General features: G+C 39.9%; 1 protein-coding gene across 1 annotated transcript in view; it reads right to left on the reverse strand.

The window, feature by feature from the left end:
* Positions 1-14,550, reverse strand: part of LOC126188386 (nephrin-like) — a 1,033,277-nt gene that overhangs the window by 52,863 nt on the left and 965,864 nt on the right. The window lies entirely within an intron of this gene.

Consider the following 14,550-nt stretch of genomic DNA (forward strand, 5'->3'; position numbering starts at 1 on the left):
TCGAATGAGCAAATCAAAAACTAAAAACGCTGATTTGCTTTTATGACGGTAGGGGTATAGCGCTTAAAGAATTTATTCCTCTGGGACAAACTGTCAACTAATGTTTTATAGAGATGTCCTTGAAAGATTCAGTAAACGGTGAATGGAGTGAGACCGGTTATTGCAGACAAATGGATGCTGCACCGTGGCAACGCCCCATGTCGCACAAGAACCTCCACCATAAAATTTTTGGCTCCAGAAGACATTCCTATTGTTCCACAGCTCCCCAATTTACCTGATCTGAATCCTTGTGACATTTTTCTTTTCCGGAAATTAAAAAAAAAGATCTTAAAAGAATGTCATTTAGGGACTCTGGAGAACATTCAAACGAATGTGATGATATGTTAAAAGCCTTACTAGTTTAAGCCTTCAGGACTGCAACCAAGACTGGGATCAACGACTTCACTGGTGTATAGCTGCCGAGGGGAAATGCTTTGAAAGGGAGAATATTTCTGTTTGAAAAAAAATTCTTTGGTAGATATAAGTCAGTCTCATTACTTTTTTCACCCACCTCGTCCCCGTGTTGTTTAACACTTTAATGACATTTCACCTACATATGCACATCTATATTGCTTCATGCAGACAAGCCCAAATAATTCCATACTTTCTGTCTCCTCTATTGTCTTATCAATAAACAGTGTCTCTCATATCTCTCCTCGACCTTAACTCTTTAAATTTCCTTTCCCCAGAGCTCGCTATATCAGAAAACATCAATTTTCTACACCAATAAGTTCTTCTTATATTTGCCATTATCACTATTGTTATATCTGTCATTATTACTATTATATTATTATTATTATTTTCGATTATTCCCATTTAAGAGAGCGTTTGAACTTGAAATCCCTTATGATGATTGTTTATGTTTTTTCTGAGCCCAAATTTTCTTCATGTGTTCACTGTGTTGTTTCTTTAGCTCCGCTGTCCATTTGCATCCTGGTCTCTTCTGTGTTGTGGTGTCAAATTTACGTATTTTGATGATGTTCCTGAACTCAGTTCTATTTTCTGCATCGTTTACTGTTATGTGTGCTTGTCTGAGGTCGTCTTCAACTTCTTTTATCCATTTTGTTTTTCCTCTGCCTGAGTTGATGACTTTAAGAATTCGCTTTGAAATTCTGTTTTCATTCATCCTGTGGATATGTCCGTAGAACTACATTCTTCTTTTCCTTATTGTATCCGTAATCTTGTCTGTGTATTTGTATAATTCTGATGTTGGTCTCTTCATCCAGAGTCCTTGCTCTTGTATCGGGCCAAAAATTTTCCTGAGAATTATATTATTATTATTATTATGTTTAATATTACTACTATTGTTAGCAGTATTACTGGCAGCAGCTGCTGTATTACAAGTAGGGCTGCTGCCAGCATTCACTCTAATACTTCATAGTATAATTCACTAGTAGGAGTACTGCAAGTATTATTAACTATAGTTAGTGTAATTTACTCACAATGCCACTTCAGACAGTCAAATCATTTTAATACTAGTAGTCATATTAAAATTGTTATTTTTTAGGTAACTCTCGTAGAAAAATTATGTGCTATTTGTGAAACACTGGTCCGATCTAAGAGAGGGCCTGATAACCCTAATCTTATCAGGCCCAATAAAAATAGATGATACTAGATGGGAAAATTATTGTAGCCTTTATTCGGTTCAGTATTCTGTCTATTTTTTTGTTTTATACCGGAATCTGTCTTTTTTTAAAGTATATGTAACTTTGACCAGGGTTCGATTCAAACTAATGTATATTCTTAATTGTCACAAACAAACTGTTTTATATCATTTCCAGAACTGAGATGTTTACATGACACTTTCTAAAAGCCAATAAATTAAAAAAAAAAAAGGTGACGTGGCCTCTCTGCCCCCGTCCAGTTACTGAGTCTGTGTATTGATCAAGCAGTAAACTAATGAGTCATATTGAAATGGACCTTAAATTAAGAGGGTTGAAGTAAATACTTCATGATCACAAGAGTACACATACTTACGTTGCCATACCACAATGTGAACCTTACATCACTAATTTAGCATCTACACTTAGACCACATGATGATAAGTAGTGGGTGTTCGAAACCTATCATTTCATGTTGAAATGCATTTATGACTAGTGTCATCAGAAGATGAAAGCACATAACTTGTATCACATACTCTCGATTGAAAAAACGTCATTTGTCACAGTTATCAATTGGAAGAAAGATACATGAACCCGATATTTAGATGAAGCACATGAAAAAGTGATATATCCTCGTAAATATCAATTGTAAATAACTAAGTTTGTGTTCAGAAATCATTTCAGATGTTAATTTCATTTAGTGCAGTCGATTCAAGCACTAAAATAAACTTATCAACACCCAAGTTGAAATTTATTACTCTCTACAACTACACTTTCACTCCAGGTGTATCAGTTTCATCAGTGTCTTTCCACTCATTGTGGTGGATCGGGTAGTTCGTTTTACCACACGATTCAGTATTGACAATGCAATGAAAGCCAAATCAGCAACGCGTGTTTGTCGCAGAAGCCTACTTCTCCAACAACCGGTCGATTGTCTCCGCCCACCGAGCTTTTCGTGGGCGCTTAAATATTCACGGCCAAAGTCCTGTCCATTGTCGGCAGTCAATTGCTTCGTGTGTGGACACCTTCAGCGCAACGGCAAACGTTCAAAGTGGTGTTACCACGGCCCATGTGGTCACCGCAAAACATCGAATCACTAAGACAGCCATGTGTGCAACCCCCCGGAGAACAGTACACCTCGAGGCGATTCTTCATGATGGTTTCCATTTTCACCCATTACAGCTGTGGTGCAAATGCTCCATGAACGCGGTACTGTTGTTCTGCAAATAGTGTGAGAAGATTGGTCGCAAAGTACCTCGCGGCAGGCTTGTATTCCTTTGCGACGAGGTATCCTTTCATCTCTCTGGATGCTAAACTAAACGAAACATGAGCTCGCAGAGAGCATTACGAGAGGCCCATTCACTCCAGACCTGCAGTCCGTCATTGGTGTCCACTACTAAATAAAGAACATGTTATAATAGTGAATTGTGAGCGATTTTTCAACGTGATTGGGAACATTTTTTTCAATTCTTCGACAAATTTATGTTCATAACGTGTGCACTGATCTGATGGGACAAAGGCGCACACAGTGCTAATTGTAGCGTGTGCTTTGCAGGAAGTTTCACGGACGCCTGATGACTTGGGAAGGCAATTCTCCGCGAACGGCGATATTTTTGTGTGGATGACTAAAATCAAGAGTCTGCAACGACCGTCCAAAGACCCTCGTACACTAGAAGGAGAATATTAGCCAAACAACACCCCATACATCTATCGCTTTGACAAAGGAGCCGAATGGAACGTCAGAATTTCAGTAAATCAAGCACTAATAGTATGGGGCACCAGTTACGAGATATAATTTTTTAAACGAGTAATTTTAAGTTTACATTTATGCAGAAACACAAAAAATTGAATGAATACAATAAATACACATATTTTAAGTCTTATTGGCTTTTGTAAGCAGAAAGTATCCTCTGTACACCGTTGAATACCTCTTTTTACTTTATAATACGCTTATCAAAAGTAGTGCAGGGATAGCTCCGCAGATTGGTTTCGCTACCAGTACAACACCTACAGAGACAAATGTCACCTGAGTGTGTGTCAAATGTCATTACTGTTCTCGATACTTAAATTCTTTCGTCTGTTCGTTCTAGAACAGTGAATGACTGAAGCTGTTAAACTTCAAAGCCACCTCACGCCGAATCATTCGACTGTAGGCATTATATCGCAAAGGAATAAAATCAATGTATTATTTCAGTTTCTGTGAATAAGAAGACAATTTATTTTAGTGCCGAACTGCGATGGGAGCGAGGGATCCACAAGAATTTCCTTTCGAGTTGTAAAAACCCATAGCTTGTTTGCAAATGTTTCTGTAGTTTACGGTCTAGCAAATTATCAAGAAGATCAAAGTTAACCTCATAATTATTTACACAAGATATCTGCTTAGTATAAAGAGTGGCAATTGGTCCTGAGTTAAAATAAACCTGTGAGGTCCTCCACATTTCTACATAAATTCAGCTAACTTTCGGTTACAGTATAAATAACACAAATTTAAAGGTTGTCGAAGCAAGTAAGTACACAGAGATTAGAACGTACAACTTAAACGGAAACAATGAAATAGGAAATGATGTGGACAAGTGAAGACAACGTTTTACTCGAAAAACTCTCAGAAAGGGCAGAAAAACTTACGACTGAGTCTGTCTACATTATTTTCCTCCGTCCACTTCTGGAGTTTTGCTCCGCGGTATGGAATAAAAAAAAATGTTCAAATGGCTCTGAGCACTATGGGAAATACATCTAAGGTAATCAGTCCCTTATAACTTAGAACTACTTAAACCTAACTAACCTAAGGACATCACACATCCATGTCCGAGGCAGGATTCGAACCAGAGAACCTAACAGTCGCGCGGATCCAGACTGTAACGCCTAGAACCGCTCGGCCACTCTGGCCGGCTGTGTACTGTAGTCCTCTGTGTTGCAGTTAAGACTGCTTTAAAACGGGAAAGTTCAAAGAACGGCAGCTCATTTTGGATCACCATGGAATAAGGGACTTGGTGTCACGGTTATGATAAGAAAGTTGGGATAGATATCATAAAAAAGGTTTATTCCTATTGCGGCCAGATATTTTCACCAAATTACAGTCGCCAATTACATCCTCCGAATGCTAAGATACTGTGTTGACTGCCCCCTACTTAGGGAGGAATTACAAACATGATAAAGTGAGGGAAATTAGAGCAAGCACGGAATTACTTAGGAATTCACTGTCACCATGTGCCATTAGAGAGTGGGACGGTCCAGAAATAGCCTGATAGTGGTGGAATGAACCCTTTGCCAAACACACTTACGCGTAATTGAAAGAGTGACCATATAGATACAAACGCAGTTCATACAGAATTACCGGCCGGGGTGGCCGAGCGGTTCTAGGCGCTTCACTCTGGAACCGCGCGACCGCTACGGTCGCAGGTTCGAATCCTGCCTCGGGCATGGATATGTGTGATGTCCTTAGGTTAGTTAGGTTTAAGTAGCTCTATGTTCTAGGGGACTGATGACCTCTGAAGTTAAGTCCCATAGTGCTCAGAGCCATTTTGAACCATACAGAATTGTATTTCAGAGGTGAAAAACATGTAGCATAAAAGATGTCTCGTGTTATCTCAAGTCCTTAGGTACTGCCGTGGTAACTAGAGATCTGTCAGAGTACTGCTGCTGAATGGATTTCCCCTCGCTGCCTCTTGCACCTCTCTATCAAAAAAATTAAGTGTTCCTTCTTTCACACATTTCTGCTGATTGCTCCCAGTATACGCTCGATACCTTTGCGCGTGGACTAGACAGTTCTTTGCCAAGTGTAGGTGTAAACGCCGTGCGGTTAGCCTAGAAGCTTAGTCGTGGTCTCGAAGAAAGCACGTATTCCTGCATATGCTGATATTGGAAATGACTGCTCCAGCAATTTTCCACAGATTCGTTGTACCCCTGTTGGCGAGATCACTCATACGCCGTAAGAGGATTGTGTGCTGCTGCCACACGTACACCTACCACACATCTTTGATGTCAGCAATTTAGGGTTACTCGGGAGCTTGAGATTGAATAGGCCGTAATTAAATTTAGGGACGATGCCGTACATTAGCCTCAGGGGCCTCGTCGTGGCCCTGGTGGACTGTCGCATCGTTGAGAGCCTCACAGAATATGTGGGACAACTCGTCAAACGAATGCTCCAAAGTGCAGCACTTCCCGGGAGAAATTAGAATTTATGAAATGAGACCGTCCAACGCTGAAGCTCAGGAATTGACCATCTTCCAGATCGTACTGATATACTGAGGTCGTAGAGAATGTTGCTCGACTCACAGAACGTTTTTGTTTATCTTCCCAATTCGGCGGCCAAAGAACAGCTCCTGTGGAAATGATTGGTAGTCGAGAGCTCACTGACTTTCGGTTTCTTCCAGCGTTTAACAGCAAGCTGAAGATATATCATAACACTAGTACTACTAATGCGTAATGGCCTGATTCTGCGTTACGCCAGGTCACTATATACTGAGTACCAAACAGGTGCTATTTCTTTTTATTCGTTAGACGTAGAGATCTAATAGTTGTTTTCAGTTACAACTGAACTATCCGCACAACACAATCTTAAGAGATGCTACACTCATACCATGTGCCATGCCGCTATCCTTGGATACGTTAGATAACTGCCTCATTTCAGCAACAAAGGGGATTCACTTGTTTCTTCAAGCATGTCACATATAATTGAAGTAGCTCATTGATGCTTAGATCTGGAAGAGTTACTAAATTCCATGGACGTTAATTGTGACATTTGTTCACAGAACTCTTCCAGAGAGCCGCAGTCTGACTAAGGTAGAGTGTTCTAATGAGTTAGTCGTGGAGCAATAAGATGTCATAATGTATGTCAGATCAGGAACATACGCCTGCAGCCCTGTGGACGCGAGGAACGAGACTATCCACAGCACACTAATCATGAAGAGATTGATGAAAGTGCAACATCTGGTTGTTGGGAATGCCTACGGTAAACAGAAGGCCCAAATCATGGCACGTAATATAACCCCAAAACGTTGTACAGTAAGCTAAGGCTTGCACTGCATCCTCCACACACCGCAGGTTACACCCATCAATTTGTCGTTGCACTTCGACGTTTTCAACCTTTTAAAAAGAGTCTTAACTGCATCACAGAGGACCACAGTATGCATCTCCAGTCTTTTGTTGTCCTACTTCCGTCTTGTTTGACCCAGTGAAGGGGTACAGCTCTATAAGCCGCTCTGAGCAATATCCTTCGTGGTATACCAGAGTCAAAATGTCAAATAACTATGTTTTCCTTCTCAATAATCACTCGGAAAATGGTTGAGACCAGGCTCTATTCAACGACAGTAGCCAATCTCGTTCGGTTTTACTATGTTTTTAATGGCATAGCGTGCCACTTGTCCCCATTGCCTGTTGGTTATAATCATTTTACAACTGTTCATGAAAGACCAAGAGAGAAGAGCTCGGGTCAGACAAGGATGTAAGGAGGAATATAGTATATTTCCTCTATTATTCCATTTGTATACCGAGGAAGGAATGGGGGAAATAAGGTAACTTTCCAAAGGCATATAAAAATAACTCGTGAAATTATATCAGTTTCTGAACTCGGTAATGTTATTACTTTCTTCTGTAAAAGTAATGAATAATTACCTTTTGAATGAAGTGAACCGTCTACTGAGTACAGAATAAGAACTGAGAGTAAATGAAATAAAAACGAGAGTGATGAGGAGTAAGGGAAATCAGATCAGCGAGAATAGTATCAAAACTGAAAACTGTGTAGCAGACAATAGAAAAATTCCCTTGCCTTGGAGGCAATATGAAGCGTAATGACTGACAGGAGTACGATACAAGAAGCAGATTAGCCAAGGAAAAGCGAGCTTTCGTCGTCAGAAGACGTACACTAGTATAAAACATGCGCCTTACATTGACAAATAAACACAGGAAAATGATTGGCATGAACATAGCACTATGTGAAAGTGAAAGAAGGACCGGAAAAGAACTGACTATAAGTGTTGTAAATATTAAGTTACAGAACGACGTTGAAAATTATGTGGGATAATGTAGTAAGAAATGAAAAATTTTCCAGAGAATCAACGGTGTAAGGAAATATGAAAAACACTCAGAAGGAGACTGGAAACGTTTTAAGGCTTGAGGGAATAACTTAAATTAGTACTAGAGGGCATACACTGAAAGAGGTGTCAGAGATTCAGGGATCAGAGCACCCGCAACAACTAATTGAAGATCTCTGTTAATCCATTGTGGATACGTGACAGCAGCTGCTCAAACATTTTTTTTTTACATGGGTACTCAGCAAATCACACCTGAGTGCCTGGCAGAAGGTTCATCAAACCACCTTCGCAATAATTCTCTATTATTCCACTCTCGAACAGTGTGTGGAAGAAACGAACACCTATATCTTTCCACACGAGCTCTGATTTCCCTTATTTTATTATGATGATCGTTTCTCCCTATGTAGGCCGGCGTTAACAAAACATTTCCGCATTTGGAAGGGAAAGTTGGTGACTGAAGTCTCTCGAGAAGATCCCACCGCAACGAAAAAGCCTTTCTTTTAGTGACGTCCACCGCAGATCTTGTATCAAGTCCGTGACACTCTCTCCCCTATCTCTCGATGGTATATTTTTCTTTGAACTTTCTCGGTGCACTCCGTTACTCGTGTCTGGTAAGTATTTAACACGATGCAGCACTACTTCAAAAGAGGACAGACAAGTGTAGGGTAAGCAGTTTCTTTAGTAGATTTGTTGCATATTCTAAGTGTTCTGCCAATGAATCGCAGTCCTTACTTCACCTCCTCACAACACTTTTCGTTTTCTTAGTTAAAGTCGTTCGTTATTGTTATTTCTAGGTATCTGATTGAATTTACTGCTTTTAGATATGATTGATTTATTGTACAACGGATTCGTTCTAGCACTCATGTCGATGACCTCACACTTTTCATTATTCGGGATCAGTTGTCAGGTCAGATGTGTCGATACAAGTATACTGGAGCCTTGTGTATCTGGATACTGAGAATTCGTTAGCCGAGTGTTTTCTCTGAAGACTTGACAATAACTTGTAGTCAATTCTTCAAAAGAAGCACTCTAATAACGAATTCATGATATCCAGATAGCGATGGCCCCCGTGTCCTCGTATCGATAAATTCGAATGTCTGCACTTGAAGTGCATATCTAGCCTGAAGATGGCATTATTGAGATGCTGAAACTATTTGTCTAAATAGAAATAACTCCTCAAAACGTACGTCTATTTGGTGATTTTCCTTGGTAAATAACTAACTGAGGATGTTATGAGTAACTGATACTCTGATATGCAAATGTCGGTATAGGAGAGGACGTCGTCACGGGCCACATCAAACCAGTCAGACGACTGATGACCAAAATTGAAAATTACAAAAATTTGTGAGTCGGAAAAAAATTCATTGTTAAACTAAATGTCATTTTGCTCCTGACGATTGCAGCGTTCAAAATGTGGTCGATATGTTCGTAGTAATGATGGAGACGTAATTAGAGAGTGCGAACAGAAGAAAAGTGAACCAGAGACACTTCTTGTCATAAACAGAATTAAAAAATTGGTAACTGCAGTATGCCATCAATTAATTCAATATACAGACAAGGGATGCAGCTTCCGTTTTCACCATAAAGTAAACTGTCTGATAGGCCTCCATAAAGACATACAGATGTTTATTCAGAGTTCACCCTTACGCAAACCCAACCCCAATGTATTTAACAGTTTCAAAAGTCTTATTACTCTACATCTACATTTACACTCCGCAAGCCACCCAACAGTGTGTGGCGGAGGGCACTTTACGTGCCACTGTCATTACCTCCCTTTCCTGTTCCAGTCGCGTATGGTTCGCGGGAAGAACGACTGTCTGAAAGCCTCCGTGCGAGCTCTAATCTCTATAATTTTACATTCGTGATCTCCTCGGAAGGTATAAGTAGGGGAAGCAATATATTCGATACCTCATCCAGAAACGCACCCTCTCGAAACCTGGCAAGGAAGCTACACCGCGATGCAGAGCGCCTCTCTTGCAGAGTCTGCCATTTGAGTTTGTTAAACATCTCCGTAACGCTATCACGGTTACCAAATAACCCTGTGACGAAACGTGCCGCTCTTCTTTGGATCTTCTCTATCTCCTCCATCAACCCGATCTGGTACGGACCCCACACTGATGAGCAATACTCAAGTATAGGTCGAACGAGTGTTTTGTAAGCCACCTCCTTTGTTGATGGACTACATTTTCTAAGGACTTTCCCAATGAATCTCCACCTGGTACCCGCCTTACCAACAATTAATTTTATATGATCATTCCACTTCAAATCGTTCCGCACGCATACTCCCAGATATTTTACAGAAGTAACTGCTACCGGTGTTTGTTCCGCTATCATATAATCATACCATAAAGGACCCTTCTTCCTATGTACACTACAGCATCATCCGCGAAAAGCCGCATGGAACTTCAGACACTATCTACTAAGTCATTTATATATATTATGAAAAGCAATGGTCCCATAACACTCCCCTGTGGCACGCCAGAAGTTACTTTAACGTCTGTAGACGTCTCTCCATTGAGAACGACATGCTGTGTTCTGTTTGCTAAAAACTCTTCAATCCAGCCACACAGCTGGTCTGATATTCCGTAGGCTCTTACCTTGTTTATCAGGCGACAGTGCGGAACTGTATCGAACGCCTTCCGGAAGTCAAGAAAAATAGCATCTACCAGGGAGCCTGTATCTAATATTTTCTGCGTCTCATGAACAAATAAAGCGAGTTGGGTCTCGCACGATCGCGGTTTCCGGAATCCATGTTGATTCCTACAGAGTAGCTTGTGGGTTTCCAAAAACGACATGATACTCGAGCAAAAACCATGTTATAAAATTCTACAACAGATCGACGTCAGAGATATAGGTCTATAGTTTTGCGCATCTGCTCGACGACCCTTCTTGAAGACTGGGACTACCTGTGCTCTTTTCCAATCATTTGGAACCTTCCGTTCCTCTAGAGACTTGCCGTACACGGCTGTTAGAAGGGAGGCAAGTTCTTTCGCGTACTCTGTGTAGAATCGAATTGGTATCCCGTCAGGTACAGTGGACTTTCCTCTGTTGAGTGATTCCAGTTGCTTTCCTATTCCTTGGACACTTATTTCGATGTCAGCCATTTTTTCGTTTGTGCGAGGATTTAGAGAAGGAACTGCAGTGCGGTCTTCCTCTGTGAAACAGCTTTGGAAAAAGGTGTTTAGTATTTCAGCTTTACGCGTGTCATCCTCTGTTTCAATGCCCTCATCATCCCGGAGTGTCTGGATATGCTGTTTCGAGCCACTTACTGATTTAACGTAAGACCAGAACTTCCTAGGATTTTCTGTCAAGTCGGTACATAGAATTTTACTTTCGAATTCACTGAACGCTTCACGCGTCGCCCTCCTTACGCTAACTTTGACATCGTTTAGCTTCTGTTTGTCTGAGAGGTTTTGGCTACGTTTAAACTTGGAGTGAAGCTCTGTTTGCTTTCGCAGTAGTTTCTTAACTTTGTTGTTGTGCCACGATGGGTTTTTCCCGTCCCTCACAGTTTTACTCGGCACGTACCTGTCTAAAACGCATTTTACGATTGCCTTGAACTTTTTCCATAAACACTCAACATTGTCAGTGTCGGAACAGAAATTTTCGTTTTGATCTGTTAGGTAGTCTGAAATCTACCTTCTATTACTCTTGCTAAACAGATAAACCTTCCTCCCTTTTTTTATATTCCTATTAAGTTCCACATTCAGGGATGCTGCAACGGCCTTATGATCACTGATTCCCTGTTCTGCACATACAGATTCGAAAAGTTCGGGTCTGTTTGTTATCAGTAGGTCAAATATGTTATCTCCACGAGTCGGTTCTCTGTTTAATTGCTCGAGGTAATTTTCGGATAGTGCACTCAGTATAATGTCACTCGATGCTCTGTCTCTACCACCCGTCCTAAACATCTGTGTCCCTGTCTATATCTGGTAAATTGAAATCTCCACCTAAGACTATAACATGCTGAAAAAATTTATGTGAAATGTATTCCAAATTTTCTCTTAGTTGTTCTGTCACTACAAGTGTTAATGTGTTAAACATCTGAAGTTAAGCATGTAAAGCCCTTTTTAAGAAAAGCTAATTTTCTACGCATCTCAATGTTTATGACAAGCCTACCTCCTAAAATGTATCGAAGAATGACACAGTTTTCCAGATACATTGAGTGGTGCATACGAGTACTGTCTGGAAGATCTGTAAGGTGTACAATTGGAAGTAAATAAGAAATAAATTATAACATAACGCCTGATGATGAAGTGTTACGGCAAGAACAGTGAAAATACGATACATTTTTTTCCTTCCATTATTTTGCGGAAGACGTCTGCGAGAAAACGTGTCGACAAAATTTGATGTTACACGTAAAATTTGTTGCAGATCACTAACTGCCCTCATTCTCAAATAAAGGGTGATTATTTCTCGGTAATTAGCTTGCCATGAGTGATGCTGCTTCAAGAAAGGTACACAGTTTCTGATTTCGCTACTTGACTTATTACGTTAAATCATTAGCGTATGATTACTCCACTTAAAAAATAGAGTGAGAGAACATCTCATATTTTGAAGTTTGGTCAACATTTGTATGAAATACTGAAAATCAAAATCTTTTAACCCCTCGCAGCCGTTAGATAAGTAAATGCTTCACTCAGTATTCCGTGGTTCTTATCGGCAGACTGAACTATTTTGAGTGAAAATGTTGAGGTGTGTTGGTTTTTCATGCAATAATGTACTGTGAACATTCTGTTTTATGTGAAGCACAATAACGACAACTGTGCTACACGTTTCTTCTCTGGAATTTATATAAAGTCATAGGACTCTGAATTTGATCTTTGGTGTAGGGAAAAACATTAGATAAGAAAGCAGTCTGATACACGTCAAGGGGCGAAAACAGACAGTTTCAATTAGACATCCATTGCGCTTACTCCAGAATGTCAATGGTAGGTCCTTGTTGTTTTACATTTCACCTGAGCCTGGACTGAATTATTCCCTGATTGCTCAAGAACGGAACTGCGGGAACAAAGAAATAGATAATTAACCCAAGCTCCAAAATAACAGAAACGCCACACCCTCTTTTTCAGTATTACGAACACATAACAAACTCCTTCAGGCATGCCAGTATGCAATTGCAGTGCAGTATTTGCTATTGGCAACCTTCGAACTTCATAGCAACGCGTGTCCTAATAAGTTAAAAAAAAAGCTAAATCTTATTCTCCTCGTATTCCTGCACATAGTCTCAATTTATTTTCTGAAGTTCAGAAGTATTTTGTCGACTATAAGTTACTTAGTTTATTAGAGAATGGAGAAATTTTATTTCTGAACACAAGACTCGTGCATATGATGTTATTTGTATGTATTTGACGCTGCTGATGCTGATTCAGCATTTAACATTTGACGATACCACTATGGTTGTAGTAGAATTGGACTTTGTTTTTTATAAAACATATCTGATTATGGTCATTATAGACCGAAACCGGTACTCTGTTAACAAAACATTAGTGACCATAGACCTAAATTAAAAGGAAACTTATTATATTATGGATTAGTAAATAATTATGAAGGGTGGTAATATTTCACGTGGACATGTCTGCTGTGTTTATCACAAAACTTCAAACAAACACGTGAACAAGAATTTGTCCCCATAGCAGCAAAGTTTATGGTTTATAATTACGGAACCAATCGGGGCACTGTGAACACACAATGCACACCACGTTATCAGGCAGTAATTTTGCTGTTACTGGGCATCTAGGCACTTTGTGGATACTTTCCGTATCACAGACCGTCATCCCACTCACACCAGTGCATTCATATTATTTGGGACATTTTTGGTTACTTAGTGGAGGCAAACATGTAATTTTTATTTTCACAAAAGTCGATAGATAAGCCTCAGTATTAAATCAGTATCGTACTGGTTACGATTACAAAGTGCCAGAATTTTTAAGCGAGACACAGTTCAATTCTAATTAGAAATCTTGTGTATGCTCTGATAACGTACCGATATTACGAAGCTTCCTGGCAGATTAAAACTGTGTGGTGGACCAAGACTCGAACTCAAGACCTTTGCCTTTTGCGGGAAGTGCTGTACCAAGCGAGGCATCCAATAACGGCTCATCACCCCTCCTCACAGCTAAACTTCCAACAGTACCTCATCTCTTACCTAACTGTCATTATATTTAATAACTCTGTGTTCGTCAGTCTTGGAATCCATTGCCCCATTAGCCTCGTAGTCGTCGGTCGAAATCCCTCATGATTCATTTTCTGACGCCGTGTAACACTGTGAAATAGTGTGCAAGGGATGCCGACGTTTACATTCTGTAGTTTGTAATCTACTAAAAAGTAAACTATCACGTATGGCCATGTTAGTATAATCCCAAAATATCTAACGCTACATCTTATATAGTTGATAACTGGAGACAAAAACTTCAATTTTTAGAAAGTGGGACGCACACAAGAGAAGAAGATGCAGTACTTTCACGACAAAGAAGAAGTCATGGCTGTTAGATGAATTATAAGATATTTTTCACATGCACATTCGGAAATATGTAACAGAGAATAATGAAGATGTAAGAGTTGAGTTAATTATAAAGAAAGAAATTTACTGATTCTGGTCCCAAAAAATAATTTAGCCAACATCAGTGTTCAGGAGGTCATAGCTCCATACGGATAAGACCGATCAATAATTGGTATTTGTAATACAAAGCAGCAGTCTTCAATGAAAAGTTTAAAAACGGTACAGTCAAGCACCCACCACCAAGATTGCTCTTAACATTACATTTACTCGATTTCCAAGGCTCGTTTTAGTTTCGTAATACACAAATAACCACACTATGGCTGCCGCTCTTAACTAAATAGAAGAAGCCCAATAAAACTTCACGTAGGAAAAGAAA

Source organism: Schistocerca cancellata, chromosome 5, assembly GCF_023864275.1.
Source record: "Schistocerca cancellata isolate TAMUIC-IGC-003103 chromosome 5, iqSchCanc2.1, whole genome shotgun sequence".
Taxonomy (NCBI): domain Eukaryota; kingdom Metazoa; phylum Arthropoda; class Insecta; order Orthoptera; family Acrididae; genus Schistocerca; species Schistocerca cancellata.